At 37.7% G+C, this 19702-nt stretch overlaps 1 protein-coding gene and 1 pseudogene across 6 annotated transcripts in view; one reads left to right on the top strand and one right to left on the bottom strand.

Annotated features, from left to right (window-relative positions):
• The window catches only part of Shld2 (shieldin complex subunit 2), an 80686-nt gene that overhangs the window by 36831 nt on the left and 24153 nt on the right, over nt 1-19702 (bottom strand). For 5 of the 6 annotated variants that reach the window (XM_055607974.1, XM_055607975.1, XM_055607972.1 and 2 more), the window contains one exon: nt 1057-1200. The gene's annotated coding sequence lies outside the window, so the exon portion shown is untranslated. Of the gene's footprint in view, nt 1-1056; nt 1201-4625; nt 4723-19702 lie in introns of those variants that run through there. The other variant, XM_055607973.1, reaches the window with a different exon arrangement.
• On the top strand, nt 12370-12752 carry LOC129677342 (40S ribosomal protein S24-like; annotated as a pseudogene).

Genomic DNA, 19702 nt, shown 5'->3' with positions numbered 1-19702 from the left:
AAGTGAGGGTTTCTTTAAAATGTACAGGTGACAGTATAATATTTGAAAATGATTGTTTCTATATTTTTCATTTTTTCTTTATTGGGGAGTGTCTTATGAACACGGCCTTATGTAGTACAGGCTGGGCCTGAACTTGCTACACATCCAAGGATGTCCTTGAACTCCTAAGCTTCCCCTCTGCCTGACAAATGCTGGGTTTACAAGTGTGCACCACCATCCCAGCCTCATCTTTTCTGTAATACGAACAAATGTACTTTAATAACTATGTAATATAGAAAAGAACCTCATCATTTAAACTTTTCTATTAACTACGATAGCTAGTGTAAGTAAATCTGAGAAAAATGTCCTATTAGATTGGTAAAGAATCAAACTGATCACTTGCTTGCTCATTACTAACTTTAATTAGACAGACGTATTCCTAGAATTACTAAGAAACACCGATTATTACAACAGTACGGAGACAAAAGGCAGGCAAAGTTTTAAGCCTGAGGTACTCTTGGCTTGAATCATCACTCTGACTACAAACTGGGCTAGCCTGGGGTAGGCGTGGGGGTGGGGCATGATTATCTGAAAAGTAGTCTTGTTTTAAATTCATCACCATTAATCCTAAAGTGGTCCTAGCAATCCTGTTCCTGCATACATAATCCCTTTTGAAACAACTTTTCTATCTTTTCACTCTTAAATCTCCACCATTTCTTCCCCGTCTTCACATACAGCCGGTGACTATTTACCGATTTCTTTCACGCTTACCAGTATTACTCCATAGAATCTATATTCTCTCCTATCTTCCTGTTACTATGGATGAACTTTCAAACTCGTGAGTGTGTGTGTGTGTGTGTGTGTGTGTGTGTGTGTGTGTGTGTGTGTGTTGTACAGAAACACATGAAGAGGCCAAAGAGACAGAGTATCCTCTACTGCTCTTCCCCTTATTTTCTGAGACAGCATCTCTCAGTGAATCTGAAGTTTGCTGCTTAGGCTAAGCTGAATGGCCAGTAAGCTCCTAGGATCCACCTGTCTCTGCTCCCCCAACACTAGCAGGCCATGCACAGCTTTTACCTGAGTGGCTAGGGACCTGAACTTAGGTCCTCTTGCTTGCAAAAAAGGGGCTCTGACTCCAGCCAAGTAAAATCTGATACTTCAGTGCAAAACTATATCTTCTCCACTTGGGTATCAGATCTCAGTCACGCAGTCCACTAATATCTGTTGAACAAGATAACAAAACATATACCAATTAATTGCATTAACTCATTTTATACATGTTTGAAATATCAAAAAAACTAGAGATATAAATCAGTAGAGGTACACTTGCCTAACATGAACTCTTTAAGTTTGATCTCATGTGCTATGGAAAGAAGAAAGGAAGGAAGGAGAGAGGGAGGGAGGGAGAGAGAGAAAAAAAGAGGGAGAGAAGGAATGAATGAATGAATGAATGAATGAATGAATGAATGAATGTGGCTGTAGTAGAAAATTTTGGTGTCTTTAAAAACTCAGTTACGTTATATAAACATGTTTTTGTTTTAATCTCAGGTGTGGGATATGAGACTGATTCATACTGTCAATAGCAGTAAACTATTTGCCTCGTTAGGGCTCTGAGAGGGGCTCTTTGGCAGCTGTAGATGGTTTAATTCTGAGGACTCTGGAGAGGAAATAAATGCCAGAGCCCACAGAGAGAGAAAAAGAGAAGGGGGGGCTCCTAGAAATAAGGAGGCAGCTGCTGATGCTTCCCATCTGGTGCTCCTAGTTGCTGTTAATGCAGTTTGATGAGAAGATAGAGATATCCTAAAATGAAGATTGGACTTGCCCTAAGGAACCCAATGACTCTAACCAGCAGGAAGCAACTAAAGAGAATTACACCCTCTCTCCCCACTAACCTTTCTCTACTACCTGGTGTTAGAAGAAATTGTGGTAGAGTAGGGAGGAAGAGGCATAGGAACTAAAATAGTTTTTAAAAAGTACACCAACATGGAGCAGGGAGGAATAAGAAGATCCTATGAGCTGGCTGACTGATGGACTGATCTTAAGACAGGGTCTTTATCTTCAGCCAAGTTGTCCCAGAACTCACTGTCTAGGCTAGCCTCAAGCCCATAGTGATCCTTCTATTTAGCCTCCACCATGCTGGTTCCCATTATTCATGTAAACTCTTCACTTTGAAGAATAACTGGCAAAACAGTAAAACAGGATGTGCAAGAGTGATGACAGTAGATTTTCTAAGCACATATTTAAAATAAACTAACAACAGCCCATGAAGAAAACAATAGAATAGAAACATAGAATACCTAGAGAGATACTACTATATTGCAGCAAAAACTCTATGAGGCAGAGGTCACATGATCTACAAAGTGAGTCCAGGACAACCAAGGCTACACAGAGAAACCCTGTCTCAAAAACAAACAACAACAACAACAACAGATCTCTGTGAGGCAGAGGTCGCATGGTCTACAAAGTGAGTCCAGGACAACCAAGGCTACACAGAGAAACCCTGTCTCAAAAATAAACAACAACAACAACAAAAAACACCACCATCAAAAACAACAAAAAGATGTGGTCCCTCAGCTTCCTGCTGTCATGCCTCACTCCAAACCATAAGCCCAAGTAAACACTTCCTTTTATAAGCTGCCGTGGTCACCGTGCTTTACCCACAGTAACAGAAAAGTTACTAATACACCATGTGAAGGTGAAACAAAGAGAAATGAGTGTAATGTTGTCCTCAGGCCTCCACACATGCACCAAGGAGGCACTACCCACCCCAACCACACACACATATAATAAATATTTTTTAATAAGGTGGATGGCTCCTTAAGAACATATAAGACTGACCTCTGACTTCCACACACAAAAGCACATGCCTGTGTACATCCACACTACACATAAACACACAGAATAAAACAACCAGGGAAGGATTAAAGCAGTCAGTAGTGGGGATGTGCTAAGGGTACTCATAAAGCATCAACTATATTGATGAAGTTTCATTTTTAAAAACTGGATATGGTTACAGAGATATTTGTTATAATGTTCAAAAGTATTTATATTAAAAATCCTATACAGAAAAACATCAATGATCAAGATTGCCTGGCTACAGTAGCACACTTTTGTAATTCCTGTACTTTGGAGGCAAACGCAGCAGGGCTAACAAGTTGGAGGCCAGCCAGGGCTACAAAGCTAGGCTCTGTCTCAAAAAGATTGTGAAGGACCAAGCTTATACATGATTGTTTTAAATAATTCTAGATTTAATTTTATGATCTATGATTAATATGTATTATTTTTCACAATGCCAGTCCTTTTTTCCTTGGTCATTCAAGCATTTCTTTCATAGTCTTCAGACAGAATAAAATGTTCCAAGAATATAGAACAATAATTCTATTGCTGATATTTAATATAAGAGATGAGAATAATGATAGCAGCTAATAAATTCTATCAGCTAAGTGCCTGGAGATGGCTGAGTGGTTTTGACTACATATTGCTCTTCCAGTGGACCCAAGTTTGGTTCCCAGCATCCATTGCAGGTTGTTCCCAGGCTAACTCTACCTCCATGGAATCCTCCTGGTAATCCTATGCTTTCTGATGCATACACACATGTACATGTACACACACATACACAAATAAAATGAATCTTTTTTAAAAGTGTTTAAGAAAAGTATTAGGAGTTAAAATAAATACAGTACAATGTTCAAAGAGCTTATAGTTTATAATAGTGAAGTACTATGGAGACAAAGTTATAGCAGTTTTAGGTGTCACATTATAACTCATTGGAAACCAAAGAACTAAGCATTCTTATGAGGACCAGAAAATCCACTTTCATTTAACCCTAAAGGACCTACACATGCAATAACTGGTGTATCAGGCTTTTCTAATTTATATGTCATTACTAGGTTCACCACAAGGGGGCCCCAAATAGCACTGCAAAAAAATTCAAAATGCTATCAAGAGGAAGAGAGAATACATACATGGCAAATCAAGGCACAACTAATAACCTCTCCTCTCACGGATCTTTGTGTATTCTTCTCTAATGGTTTCTTCTCTTGAGCCTATCTTTTGAAGGGGAAAAAAGGCTCTATGTGGCCTCTTTGTCCTCATTTTTCCTTCAGCCCACTTAAATTTGTCCCCCATTACAATAATTTTGCTTCATGAAAACCTTCCAATAGACAGATCAAAGGTCAGCTTGCAAACCTCACCTTACTGTCATTTGTAACTGTTTATGAATCCTTTCCTCAAACCTACTTTTTTAATTTTGTGAGACCACCAACATAGAACTACTTTGAGTTTTAAAAGTTAGATATGTATTAATTTAATAATCAAAGTTACTTGTCAGCCATTATGCTAGACACTGCAAAATCAACAAAATCAACAAGAATACGGCTATTTAAGTTTATAGTATAATGAGAAGGATAAAGTGATGATCCTCAAAGAGAGATAAGAAATCATGCAGATTTAAAAGCAGGATGTAAACAGAAAGAAGTGTAGGTCAGCAAAATGAGTATGAAATTGACTATCACTTTCATCTTTCATATGCTCTTAGAAATATGATAAGTTACAAAGTTTAATAATGTTCATTTAAAAAATGCAGTACAGCCCAGAATCATGCCCATTTCCCAAACCGGCCCAGAAAACTATCCTAATTGTCTTACCATACTGCTGTATGTTGTCTCCAAGATGGGCAGAAAGAATGTAAAGCATTCACTCCCCTGCCCTGTGTCATCACTTAGCATTTTCTCAGTATCTTGCAATCTAAATCTGACTCTCACTTCCCATCTCTATTAAGACAATAACAAAGTCCAAGTTGCCAAATGCATACTCACAGCACTCCAACTGTGAAACACTCTGTTCCTTAGTTTCAGAACACTGCTCTTTCCCAACCAGTTCTTCCACTGGTCTGATTTTTCTTTTCCATTTCACACAACTAACTACAGAACTGAATCCAAGCCTAATCATTTAACTGCCACATATCTGATTATGCTTTCCAAGTTTGTGCTGACCTAACTAACCCTTCTTCAGAGTCAGACCTGTTCATATTTGTAGGTTATTACATTTGACAGTATCACAAAAGAATCAAAGATAAAAATTCAAAGACCATCCAGGCACGATGGCACAGGTCTGTAATCCCAGCACTCATGGAGGCAGAGACAGGCAGAATTCTGTAAGTTCAAGGCCCGCCTGATCTACAAAGCGAGCCAAGGACAGCCAAAGCTACACAAACAGACCCTGTCTTGGATGGATAGATAGATAGATAGATAGATAGATAGATAGATAGATAGATAGATTCAAAGACCTCCTTCCCTTCTGCACAGGGACAGATGGTGGAACACACAGGATAATACAATCAGTTTTGATTCAGAAATGTATGGGATAAATCCAAATTCTGTAAAACACATGGTTATTTATAAATGACAGTTATTTCACCATGCCTTCATTCATTTGTCTCAGCAAATAACTCTGAGTGTGGGACTTCCACTATTGAGGAATTAGCTAGAAAATGGCCTTGATTATTTATAACTGAGTGATTATAAAAAAAAAAAAAAGGCCAGTGAGATGGCTCGGAGAATAAACGTACTTACCAAGCAAGCCTAATAAAGGCCTAAATTCAACCTCTGGAATTCACAATGGAAGGAAAGAACCAACTTTTGAAAGTTGTCCTTTGACCTCCCCATGCTATGATATGCATGTATCTACACACACACACACATACACCAAATATTACAGTCTTTAGAATTACAGCCAAGGGTGCTGTTTCTAAGTGTAAGTTATAGGAATGATGAGTATGTGAGTAGGAGTGGACAGTGGCGAGGAATGGTAGGAGTAATAAGATACTTATCATAGCAATCTTACATATAAGTAGTCAGAAATGAGTTTCAATGATTCTAAGCTATGTTTTGGTTGTACTCAGAGGGTTAAAGCCCATTAAGATACCAGGTGAAACCAGCAAGTACATATCCATTACCACAGTTAATAATTACACAATTTCTCAATCTGCAGAAGGCCACCAGTCAGAAAGTCTAATACATTAGTCTTTATCTTTAGAGTGGTCAGAGTCTGATGAATGGGTCAAAGATTTATAAAACAGGATGAACTGTATCAGCAGGTTTTGTCTTTGCCGAAACTACAACTAAAAACATGCTTCTTACAAACTCTATGTTATAAAAAGAAACTATTCTTCCTTTACCCCATAAATAACCAGAAGACCTCACAACTGCAATAGGCCACAGCCATTATGAAGGCTTTTCATGTCTACTTCCCTCAAATACCAAGCAATTGTAAGATTACTCAATAACATCAATGGACAACAACATAAAGAAAACATCAGTTTTGGAGTAAGACAGGTATGAATTCAAACCCCTCCTACTCTGACACTAGCAAATGCCTAAATCCAGGTGACAGCTACATTGGGTTCATTCTACTATTCTACTTCTACCTATTTTTATATTCATAATAATGTTAAGCTTCTTTATGTATCAGGTGAGAACTGTTTCTTTGTTAATTGAGAATAAAAATCAATTCCTGCCTCAAGGTGTTGTGAAATGGAACATAATAATAATTAAAGTTAGCCTTCTATGGTCTTCAACCTAGGAAACCACACTCACACATACTTGTTAACATACCCAACAAGTTGTATTTCCTTTAAGGTTTTTGTTCCTACATATTTTTACACCGTGGCAATGAACATGGATGTGCAAGTATCTCTGTGGTGGGATATAAGTTTGTTGTTGTTGAACAAGTGGTTCATACACCCCAGTTTGGCCCCAACCTGGCTATGTAACCAAGGATGACTAAGCTTCTGGTCCTCCTTCCCCCACCTACAGACTTCAGGATTGCAGGCAAATGCCCTGCCGGGTTTATGTAATACAAGGCACTGAACCCTGAGCTTTACTCATGCTGGGCAACCACTTTCTCAGCTGAGCTACATCTCCATATGTCCAGGAATACTATATATATCTGGGTCATCTCCAACTCACAGAGGAGGCCTTCCTCTGCCTCCCAAGTGCACCACCGCCTGGCAATCTAATTTTAGCTTTCTGAGACACCTTCACATTTCCATAGTGACTTCATGGGTTTATACTCCCATGAAGACATCTCACTAGCTCATGTATCTAATTTTATTCTTCTGCAGATCAATATTTAGTTTTGCCAGCACCATTTATTGAATACACTGTCCTTTTATTTTTCCAGTGTTTTGATTTTGACACCTTTATCAAGAATCAGGCACCCAGAGCTAGGTGGGCTTTTCTTTAGGTCTTCCATTATGTTTCACTGGTCTACATGTGTATTTTTATGCCTATACAATGCTGTCTTCATCATGGAGGCTTTGTAGTTCAGGTCATATCAGATCGGTAATATAATACTTTCAGCTATGTTCTTTCTGTTTAGGATTGTGTGATGGTCACTCTGTCAATGTCATATAATACAGATCATGGGAGAAGAGAGTCTCAATGAGGGATTGTCTAGATCAGTTTGGCTAGAAGGCATGCATTGGAGTCAGGGGTTATCTTAAGTACTTGATAGATGTGGGAAGATCCAGACTAAAAGTGGTGGCAACATTCCCTGGCATTGGTCCTGGCTATATAAAAGAGGAGAAAGTGAGCTGAATGAAAACATCATTGTATTTCTTCTCTCTGCACTTGACTGTGGATGTGACTGGCTGCTTCAAGTTCCTGCTGCCTTGACCTCCCCAAAATGACAGATTATAATACAGAATTGTGAGCTACTATAAACCCTTTCTCCCCTAAATTGATTCTGTGTATTAGATCCCAACAAGTGAAAACACAAGTGAAATACTTTGCGTGGCAACTCACAGTGTATGTACACATTTATGATTGTTTTCCTAGTTCTGTAATGTCACTGAGACTTTGATCCCCATTACACTGAGTCTGTAGAATCCTGTCAATCCAGGAGCCTGGGACATCTTTCAATCATCTACTATCTTCTTCGCTTTCTTCTTTCAGTGTCATTTTGAAAACTGTCTTTATTACTGTACATGTTTGTACATATGTGGAGACCAAAGGGCAAAGTATGGCAGTAAATCCCCTACTTCCACAATGTGGATCCCAGTGTTGAATTCCAGTCATACAGCTTGGCAGCAAGCACCTTCCCACAGAACCATAGAACTCTTATTATTAAACATTTAGTTATACTTCAATAATTTAAAAACAGAAAATAAGAATGTGATAGATAAGTAAAAATAAGAGCAAATCTAAGGATTGACAGGTAGATTATGTTGTCTACTTGTAGAAATTATGATTACTTAGGATTATTAAACTAAATCTCTTTGGTGTTGTATAGCTGGAGAGGAAAGCATTAATATTTTAGTTTTTTTTTTTTTTTCTTAAACCTTCCTTAGGAAGAGTTGGACAAGTTGATCTTTGGCCATGTTTCATCTAGCTATCTTGAACATTTTATAGTTATGAGAAATCCAAATAAGTTTACTCCATCATATGCTGCTTCTTTGCAGACCCATCAGCTTGACCTTTTTTAATTTCAACTGCCAAACAGTCAAGTTCTCTTTCCTACTTTATTAATTCTTATATATTTTTAGGCATAAGTCAACATTAGTTCAATTAGTATTTCATGATTACATAAATATTTTAATAGGAAAATGAACAGAATGTTTCCCTTTATTGCTTAAATTAGTACTATTTGATGTTTCTGAGAAAAATGTACAATATGTGTATATCAATATACACACTCTTAAAAATATAACATATGTTCATGTATGCATACAGTTCTTCACTAAGATGACTATATAACTTATCCTCAAATGTTTTAAGGGTGAAATGAGAAGGAAGACACTGTCATAGCATATTTAATACAGATCATTGTGGATTCAAATTTATGGTTTCTCTAACTAGGGTAAAACAAGGTAAAATAAGCTAGATGAAGGCTCACTTCCTATCTGAATGTTCTGAGTACTGGAAAAAAGCAAATGCTCTGCAGAGGAGAGGGAGAATTTTCCAATGTACTGTAAATAGGACAAGAGGCTCACCTGCACTACACTAAATCTCGGTGCCTTGGATAATGTTAACACTGTAATTACAGATGTCTTACTTGAATACCAAAGATGGCTACAGTCAGCCTGCTCAAATCTACCAGCAAATGAGATCTGGTCAGCAACCCAAGGACAGAAAGGGTAAGAGGCCCTACAGTTAGGAAACCTGCAGTGTTCATCATCTCCCCAACCATTCTTTTGCCCTTTGGAGCAAATGATCCAGCAAAACCATGGAAAGAAAGCGGCAGAAGGTGGACAGAAACAGTATCTGAAATAACAGACCCCAAGAGGCAGGGAGTATAAAGGCAGCAACAGAAATAGGGTAAGGGTGTCTGAAGCTGAAGAGAGTTTCAACACCCTCCCCCTAGTCATAACAGTTAGCATATGGATCACAGAAAACTTGCAACAGGATTTGATGAAACATTTGAGTCCTAATGGGCAGAACTTAAAACACTAAAGGTAGGTTCTCTTCCACCAGAAAGAAGTATTTACTGAAAGTTGCTCATCTGTGTTTATTTTTTACCTTTGTTTTGATTTTCTATTTTATAAACATGTATTAAATTTTTAAAATGTTTCATTATTATTTATACTTTTATATGTTAAGTATTTTTGACAGACGTGTTATAACTTGAATCTTGTTCAAAAAGCCTCTTATGTTTGTTCTTCTTTTCTACAAACCTAATATGTACTAACATCTCTAGAGCCTTTCATTCTTCTAAGCTATATAGTTTCCTTCTCATTCTTACTCTCTTAGGCCTTACATCCTCATTTTACCACTTAAATATTATATCCTTAGCTTGGAGCAGTGAGCAGGGGGATGCCCAAAACTATAACCTGTATTTTCTCCTACCAGGACCCACCCTAGACTCCCTGCCTCCAAGTAGGTTCACAGTGGCTTCTCCTGGGACTTCTATCAAGTGTTGTTCCTACAACTGACTTCCCCTAAACATACATCCAAATAAAGACAACTCAGCGGCATGGCATACATAAAATAAGCCAAATTAAGAGAGAAAACTGTAAACTAGAGAAACATACACTCAAGCAAATACACAAAATACAGCTAAGAAACTGAGGAAGGAGGGAGGAAGAGAGGAAGGGAGAGAAAACAAGAGGGAAAGAGAGAACAGTTGGCTATGGTACCACCACAGACTAACTTCTCAACATACATGAGGATAGTTGAAATGTCAGAAAAAGATTTCAGAATCCTACTTTTATAGGAGACCAATGACCAAATCACAACTCAAATAAATGAAAAAAAAAAAAATGTAATCCAAAACCTGAACAAGCACATGTAATTAAGTGAAGAAATAAACTAAAAACTTGCTAAAGTAAATAAAAGAATCACTAACTTGGAGCATGGAAGAAAAGTTTAGCAAGGAAATTGAGATGCTGACAAAGAACCAAGCAGAAACTGTGGTGACGAAACAATCAACCAATCAGATGAAAGGCATAGCAGAAAATATCATCAACAAATAAGACCAAGTAGAAAAACAGATCACAGAAATGGAGACAATTCACAAGACAATAACACAGACAGATGAAAAGAAAAAAAAAAAAAAAAGAATGAACATGACTAAAACTTCCAAGAAATCTATATATTAGGAAGACTAAACCTAAAAATCCATGGGATAGAAGAACTGAGACACAACTCAAATGGCCTATCCAATACAATTATAGAAGAGATTTTTCCAAACCTAGAGAAACAGACAATCAATATAGAAAGCAATTAGAACCCCAAACAGAGATGACTAGAAAACACTCTCCATGAAACAACAGAGTTCAGATGTCAAAATTATAAGACAAAGAAACAAGCCTAAAATTAATGAAGGACAATACCAACTAAAATATAGAGACTCTATCAGAAGACTTAGTTCTGTCATCAGCAATTCTAAAAGCCAGCAAAGTATGGAATGATACAAGCTCTAAAGCAAATAATTGTCAACTAAGATGGCAATAACTAGAAAAAGATCTTTTAAAATTAATGGATTATATACAGACATTGTAATACAAGCACAAGTTAAGTCAATTTGTGACAATTCACCAGAACGTCTGGCCCGGAATTTACATTGTAGACAAGACTGGTCTTGATCTCAGAGATCTGCCTGCCTCTACTTCCCCAGTTCTGGGATTAAAAGTATGTGACACCATACTCGACTCTAGAAACTTCTTAAAGAAATACCATACACAGAAGAATAAGAAAGTTTCATACACAAGAACACAACAAAGAATGTATTTTATGAAAACAACAGATGAATTATCACAGGAAAACTGGGAATAAATCAATCATGACCAACAAAGCAAACATCTATCCTCCAGGAAAGGAGGAAAAAACTACCAATAAATTAGCCAACCAGAACAGTAAACAATAGAATCTTAAGTAATAGCAAGTCTTTCTCATTTATAACCTCCAATATAAAGAGCCTGAAGGCACCAGTAGAAAGGCAGGCTAAACCAACTGGATTAGAAAACAAGAGATTTATTGTCTCAAAGAAACTCACTTAACTAGGAGAGACATTAAAACTGAGAGTTAATGGTTAGAAATCACACTACCAAAAAAATGGAAGCCATAGACAAGCTGACATAGCAAATCTCATATTTGATAAAGTAGACTTCAATCCATAATGAGTCAGAAGAGATAAAGAATGCCACTATATATTAATAAATGGAAAAATTCATTAGGAAGGTATAACTATTATAAATAGTTATACACTAAATCTTGGAGGCCCAGATTTCATAAACACTGAAAGGCATAAAGGACCATACAGGCCCTTACACAGTCAGAGAGGGAGACTTCAGTACTCCAGTCACAGCTAGGTCCATCTTCCAAGATAAAATCAGAAACAGTACCAGAGCTGAGTTGCAGATAACTAGATTTAACAGAGCTACACAGCATTTCACTCAGCTGACAGTGAATACACAGACTTTTTAGTGGCTCATGGAACCATCTCAAGACTGACTACACTTATGGGCTATACAAAGCAAACTTTAACAAATAAAGAACAACTGAAATAATTCCCTGCACCCTTTCAGACATGGTAAAATAAAATTAGAGATCAACAGCAAAACAAACCTCAGAAAATACATAAATACTTGAAGACTGAATAGTACACTTTTCAAAGAACAATGCGGGTTGGTGTGGTGACACATGCCTTTAGTCCCAGCACTCAGCCAGCAGATGTAAGCAGATCTTTGTGACTTCCAAACCAGTCAGGGCTATAATAAGACCAAATAAATAAATAGACAGTAAATCATTAAAGAAATCAGAGAAGAAAAATTTAAATTCCTAGAATCAACTGAAAACGAGACAACCTCTGGAATACAGACAAGGGAACTTTGTAGGTCTTTTTTTTTTTTTTAACTCCTCCATGGCAGCATGAGGACTGCCACCATCATGAATGACACAATATCAGACCAGGAAGTTTCTGACTAACCTTCTCCTTCAGGAGAAACAGATGGTCACTGATGTCCTTCACCCTAAGAAGGCGACAGTACTGAAGAAAAACATTTGGAAAAAGCTGACCAACACGAACAAACCATACCAGATGTCATCTTTGTATATGAATTCAGAACCTACTTTGGTGGTGGCAAGATGACTGGCTTTGGAATGATCTAATGTTCTTTAGATTATGCAAAGAAGAATAAGACTAAGCACAGACCTGGAAGACGACATGGCCTTTATGAGAAGAAAAAGACCTCCAGGAAAGAGCAAAAGGAATGCAAGAGCAGAATGAAGACTGGGGAGACTGCAAAGGCCAATGCTGGTACTGGCAAAAAGTGAGCGGAAGTTGCATACATCAAAATGAGCAGATCTATGGGGACTTAATCTGCTGTCATGTGGAGATTTCTGAGAGGACAAATAAACTAAACGTTTGGGTGTGGAAATAAAATCAGAGAGAGGCCTGGTGGTGGTGGCCCACGTTTTTAGTCCTAACACTCAGTAGGCAGAGGCAATGGATCTCTGTGAGTTCAAAGCAAGACTGGTCTACAGAATGAGTTCCAGGACAACCAAAGCTATACTGAGAGACCCTCCTTCAAACAAACAAAAACCAGTAGGTGAGGTGCTTACTGTGCAAGCATGATATCCTTGGCACACATAAATGTTGGACAAGTGTGGTACCTGCCTGTTTATCCCAGTGCTCCACAGTTCCACTGACCCTAAGAGTTTATGCCTAGCCTAGGCATAAAATTTTAAAAAGCATTATATTTTCCTCCTAGTTCTCATTCTTAGATCATTCACCTCAAGGAAGCCAAAGCTGTCTCCCGAATACCAACAGATTCAAGGGGTAAAGAACTGAGTTCTGCTAACAGCTTGAAGCAAGGCTGCTGGCCAACAAATGTGGGACAGGAATCACCTTACAGAAACTCTCCAACTCCAGTCCAGCCTTTAGATGACTACACTTTCCTAACACACTGACTGCAGCCTAAAGGAAACCCTTAGCTAGCAAAGCCCCTTTTGAGTTCTGCACACAGAAACTATCAAGTAACAAATAAACAAGTTTTTAACCCACTAAGTCTTGGGAACTTGTTATATGTAGCAATATATAATAAAGAGATTCTATAGCTTTTGCTTTTATGTTTTACTGTAGTAGTTTCTGTATATGGAGTAAGGAAAAATGTGAGTTCATTGTTTCCCATACCCATGCCCATATCCAGATGACATTTTATTTCTCCCACTGGACTGGACTGGGCAATCAGATGGGAAACACATGTAAGCCTCTTTGGAGCTCTCTGTGATCTATGACTATTCTTTGGCCAAGACAGCACAGTCCTATTTACTATGGCATAAAGAAAATATTGGTATCAAGAAAGAAAAGTTCTCCAAATGCTGTCCTTTTAAGTGATTTTAGCTCTTTACATTTCAAAACAATTACAGAATTAGTTTGTCTATTTGTTCAAACAAAGCCTACTGAGATGTTAATGAAAACCTCACTAATTCTACAGAACACTAGAGAGAGCTCCACTGTAACAATGCTGACTTTTCTAATTCATCACTACCTCACCCTTTATGAGTCATTTTTAAAACTGACTTGCAGTGCTTTATACTTTTCAGTATTGAAAGCATACTTTTAGACTTATTTATAGGCATTTGGTATTTCAATGACACTGTAAATTTTTAATTAACTTACAAATTGTCCATTGCTATTATACAGAACTATATACTTTTTTTAATATAGACTGCTAAATTCACTTAGAAAATTGACTTTTATAGGTCCTATGAGATTTTTAATGTGTATAACCAAGTCATTTACAAATTAAAGGATTATAGAATTTAAATTCTTTTTTTTTTGTTTGTTTGTTTCTTTCTTTCTCTATTGAACTCTATTTAGTTTAGTTTAGTTTGCTTGGTTTAAGTATGTAATCCTGGCTGGCCTACAACTTGACATTTATGTAAACCAGGCTGGCCTTAAACTCATAGAGATGTGCATGCCTCTGCCTCCCAAGTGCATGTATTAGAGCACCTGGATGCTCTTGACTTCTTATACTAGGACGTCTACGATGATCTTATGTCTAGGATGATGGAGGTGATTCTTGATTTGCAAAAGGCTATATATTGATGAACTATCTAAATTGAAGATACAGTAAGTCAAAAATACATTTTAAATGCTGGCATGATAGTTCCCATCTATAATACCAGCACTTAGGAGCCTGAGACAGGAGGACTTCCAAAAGTTCAAAAGCAGTCCGTGCTACATAGTAAATTCTAGGTCAGCCTAGCATACAGTGAGACCCTGTTTCAAAATAAATAAAAACTTGGGCCTGTAAGATGGCTCAATAAGTAAAGGCATTTGTCACCAAGTTTGATGACTTGAGTTCGATCCCCAGGAACACATGGTAAAAGGAGAGAACTGACACATGAAAGTTATCCTCTCATCTCCTCAAACACATAAATAAATAAAATAAAAAATAAAATAATAAACCACCTAACACTAGAATAAACCTAATACTACTAACACCTTTATTCCAGACTTCTGCTCTCCGGAACTGTAAGACTAATACACCGCTTGCTCATCCCAGTTCATAGCATTTGGTTACGATAGCTTGGGCAAACACATGCAAATATTATCTCTGCAATTATTTATGCTATGGCTTGGGAAGACAGAGAACAACAGTCTAAAGGCTTTCAAACTTCTTGACATTAAAATTCAACTGAAAAAAATACAAAAAAAAGAAAAATCCCTAAATAGAAGAATTATTGTATGTTTAGAATTATTATATTATGCTTAGAAAATTAATTTCAGGTTCTTCAATACTTATAAACCAGCTAACAATCACAGTTGAAAAGCTGCCTTCCATGTGTCTGATAGGAAAGATGGAACTTAAACCATGTACTTACTTAAATGTTTATATAAAACCTAACATTGACTTGGGCTTATGAGCTTATTTAAAACAAAAACAAAGCTGGATGGTGACACAAACATGTAATCCTAGAAGAGAGATCTCTGAGTTCAAGCTCAGCCTGGTCTACATGTTGAGTTCTAGGACAGGTATGGCTACACAGAGAGACTGTTTTAGAGAGAGAGAGAGATAGTACTAGTCACAGCTGCTTGAGAGCCTGTATGATTTCAGGAGTTCACAGCCAATCTGAGCAACACAGGAGACATCATCTCAAAATAATAAAAATACCCAGAATAAAAATAAAAGCTAACTTTTATTTAATTCACTTTACTGGCAATACAAGGAATAAAAGAACATGTTAACATCACATGGAAGTAAACTCAAGACTGTTCTACAAGACAAGTAATACTGCCATTCTTTCCCTGAAAATTACTAGATGCTAAATAAGAATGTAGCTAAGTTGGTAGAATGCTTGTTTGGCATGCACAACTCTGGATTTGATCTCTACGACCTTATAATCAAGACATAGGGCCAGAGAGACGACCAAGAGCAACGGTTCCCAAAAAATACTTTGTATCTCTATCTCCAAAAATATTTATGATTCAAATTTCAAAATTACAGTTATATGGTTGGGGGTCACCACAAATGAGGAACTGTATTAAACGATTGTAGCTTTAGGAAGATTGAGAAGCACTGGCTGAGAGGTAAATTAAAGATTCATGCCATTGAGTCTGACAACCTGAGTTTGATCCTTGAGACCCACATGATGAGACCCAGAGACTAGACATGTTATCTGATCTAATTAACTCTCACAGACACATAACACCTACACAGAGAAAGAGAGAGAGGAGAGGGAGGGAAGGAAAGAGAGAGAGGGGAGTAAAACTTAAGTAAATAAATTTAAAAATTTTTAAGTTAGCATGTAACTAAAATATGAGAAGACTGTTTTAAATAAAAGATATCTAAGGGATAAACCAAATACCATGTTTGGATTGTATTTAAATCTGTGAAAAGGGCAGTTTTGAGCATCAGGGGAAAAACCAGATGGACTCAGACGACATGAGAAAATACATTACCATTACATATAAAATGTACTCAGCATACTGAACAACCAAGCTTAGCAACACCGTGTGCCGTGGGCGCAGCTGTTTACTCTCGTAATCACATGGCTCACCGGGAGCTGCTACTGCCCAGCATCACCAAAGAGCACCCTCCCACATACTGCTGGCTCAGGGAAAGACCAAACTCAAGTCAAATTTCTACTAAATGCTTATCATCTTTATACCATCATAAAGGCAAAAGTCCTAGGTTGAATCATAAGTGAGAGACCACCTGCATATGATACACATACACACACATACATACACATACACACACACAAACTTAAAACATACTGTAACTACTTCTGCTTTATAGCAATTATTCTTAGTAATAAAAAATGACCAATCTACCTAGCTTCCTTTTTCTTGTTTTTTCCAGACAGGGTTTCTCTGTGTAGCCCTGGCTGTTCTGGACCTTGTTTTGTAAAGCAGTCTGGCCTTCAGACTCAGAGATCTGCCTGCCTCTCTGCCTCCAGAGTGCTGGGGTCACAGGTGCACGCCACCAGCATCCAGCTGTCTGGCTTTCACTTTCTAACCTATTCAGTTACACTCAACACCTCCTCTACTACTTTCCTTCTGCTTCAAAATAATGTCAATATCTCTAGATATAAAGAAAACCATTCTCTCACCTTATTCTTCTAAAAGGATCTGGTAATGAACCAGCCACATGTACATTTTCCTTGCAAACAAGATTTGTATCAATCAGGTTAGATGATTTTCCTCATTAACTTTGTATCTTAATGGTTTTCATGGGGTTGTAATAGAGACCTAAGAGCCAACTTCTGAACTTACTCTGGACAGTGAAAAGTGTCGTCAGCTCTTGAGCCAGACTAGTGGACTCCTCTGCAGGGTGCATCTTACAGTAGACAGCAGTAAAAGAAATCATCCGTCTTGCTAATGGCTATGAGAAAGCCTGCCTAGGATTCTAATGAGTGGTTGTTTTACCTGTACTCTTCCTCTAATAGGACAAATATGCCCCAACTGTTTTCTTTTTGCTTGTTTGTTTTGCTTTGTTTTGTTTTGTTTTGCTTTGCTTTGCTTTGCTTTGCTTTGCTTTGTTTTGTTTTGTTTTGTTTTGTTTTGTTTTGTTTTGTTTTGTTTTGTTTTGTTTTGTAGTAAGACAGGGTCTTACTACATAGCTCTGGCTATCCTAGAACTCACAACCATACAACACAGAAAATATTTTTTAATAGACCAGGTCTCCTAGCAATTTCTTCATCATTGTTAGTCTAAAAAAAATGTAAGACTTTTTTTACTGGTTATACGATGGTAGTTTTTAGTTTTATTTCAGTATTTTAAAGAGATTACACCACCATCTTGGCTTGTATACTTTGTAATTTTAGTGCCTTTGTCAGTTATGGCTATTATAACAACACATCATAGACTGGGTAGCTTATATACAGAAACTTATTTTCTACAATTCCAATGTAATTTATATAATAAAACAGACATATAATCAAATATGTATAAATATTACTATTAAAATAATACAGAAACATAGGTATGGGGCAGAGGGGGACTCTCTGTACCACCTTTACAATTTTTCAATAAACTATTAAAAAACTAAAACTTACTAAAAACAGAAAGAAAAACAAAAGCAGAAACAAAACCCGAAACAAATACTATGGCAGCACTCTGTTTTAAGCATAGGTGCTAAGCTTTTGGTTTGCAGGAAAGAGTTCTTTTCACTCTCCGGCACCACACACTCTTGTACAGCTTCGGTGCTCTTCTTCTGCCCCATTCTTCCTTACCCATCTTCTGTTTCAGACTGAGGCTTCTGACGCTTGGTGAAGGACTGATGTGAATGAGAGGACTTTCTCTTACCTTCTGCCCTGTCCACAATCCTTATCGCTTAAATACAGGAATGCCAGAACACAGAGTAGGGCTTCAATCTTCCAAACTGAATGTCATTTGTCTCCCTCAGTGTTCCTGCCTTTTGAGGGTGGCTATTCCACCCTCAGGAAAGGTTCAATTGCCTCTAATAGGATGATGACTAGTCTTATGTCAACTTGACACACACACAAGAGTTACCTGAAAGAATGAAACCTCAATTAAGACAATGTAGCCATAAGATCCTGCTGTAAGGCATTTTCTTAATTAGTGACTGATGAAGGAAAGCCCAGCCCACTATGGGTGGTACCATTCCTTGGGCTGACGGTCCTAAGTTCTATAAGAAAACAAGCTGAGCAAGTCATAGGGAGCAAGCTAGTAAAAAATCACCCATCTATGGCCTCTGCATCAGCCGCTGCCTCCAAGGACAAGTCCCTGACCTGTCCTGACTTCCTTCCATGATGAACATCGATATGTAAATGTAAGCCAAATAAACCCTTTTCTCCCCAACTTGCTTTTTGGTCATGGTGTTTGGTTGCAGCAATAGAAACCCTAACTAAGACAAGATCTTTGCCAGCTCTACTCTCCTGACCCAGGTGTTGGCTTACTGCACCTAAATATTCAGTAAAGACTGTGGTGCAAAAGCAGAGGTGCCTGGAAACTCTAATCTTTTACACCAGCACCCATGTGGTTCACTGAGAGGTCTACATGTCCTCCATTCTGTTATGAAAATTTATTTACTTATTTATTTATACTTGAGACAGACTCTCTAACCCAAGCTGACCTCCAAATCCTTATATAACCAAGGATGATGAACATCTGATCCTCCTACCTTCATTCAAGAGGTTAAGGCCTGAGACTATAGGCATTTAACATCATACTTGGTTATGAGGTACTAGAGATCAAATCCAAAGCTTTGTGTGTGCCAGACAAGCACTCTACCAACTTAGCTACATTCCCTGTGATGGATTTTTATTCTTATTTAGCATCTAGTAATTTTCAGGGAAAGAACAGCAGTATTACAGTAGCTCATACCTCTAATCTTAGAAGGCTGAAGCAGAAGTGCCACCCTGGACTACAGAGTAAATTCCAGAGTTCCAGGTCAGCCTGAGCTACAGAGTGGACAATATAACTTTGTCCATCTGAAGAGGCAGCAGAATGCTTTCCTCAGAATGTGCATGGCTCACTGTCAGTACATTACTGTTTAATTCCACCTAAAATATCTAATCAAGCCAATCGTGGTAGCACACACCTGTAATCCCAGGACTCTGGGAGGCAGAGGCAGGTGGATCTTTGTGAGTTTGAGGCCAGCCTGATCTACAAAGTGAGTCCAGGACAGACAGCCAAGGCTACACAGAGAAACCCTACCTTGAAAAAAACAAAAAACAAAAAGAGGAGGAGGAAGAAAAGGAAGAAAAGAAAGAAAGAAAGAAAGAAAGAAAGAAAGAAAGAAAGAAAGAAA

Source organism: Psammomys obesus, unplaced genomic scaffold, assembly GCF_907164565.1.
Source record: "Psammomys obesus unplaced genomic scaffold, mPsaObe1.curated_primary_1811, whole genome shotgun sequence".
Taxonomy (NCBI): Eukaryota; Metazoa; Chordata; class Mammalia; order Rodentia; family Muridae; genus Psammomys; species Psammomys obesus.
Note: the sequence above shows the minus strand (reverse complement) of the source record. Positions and strands in the feature narration are given on the sequence as shown.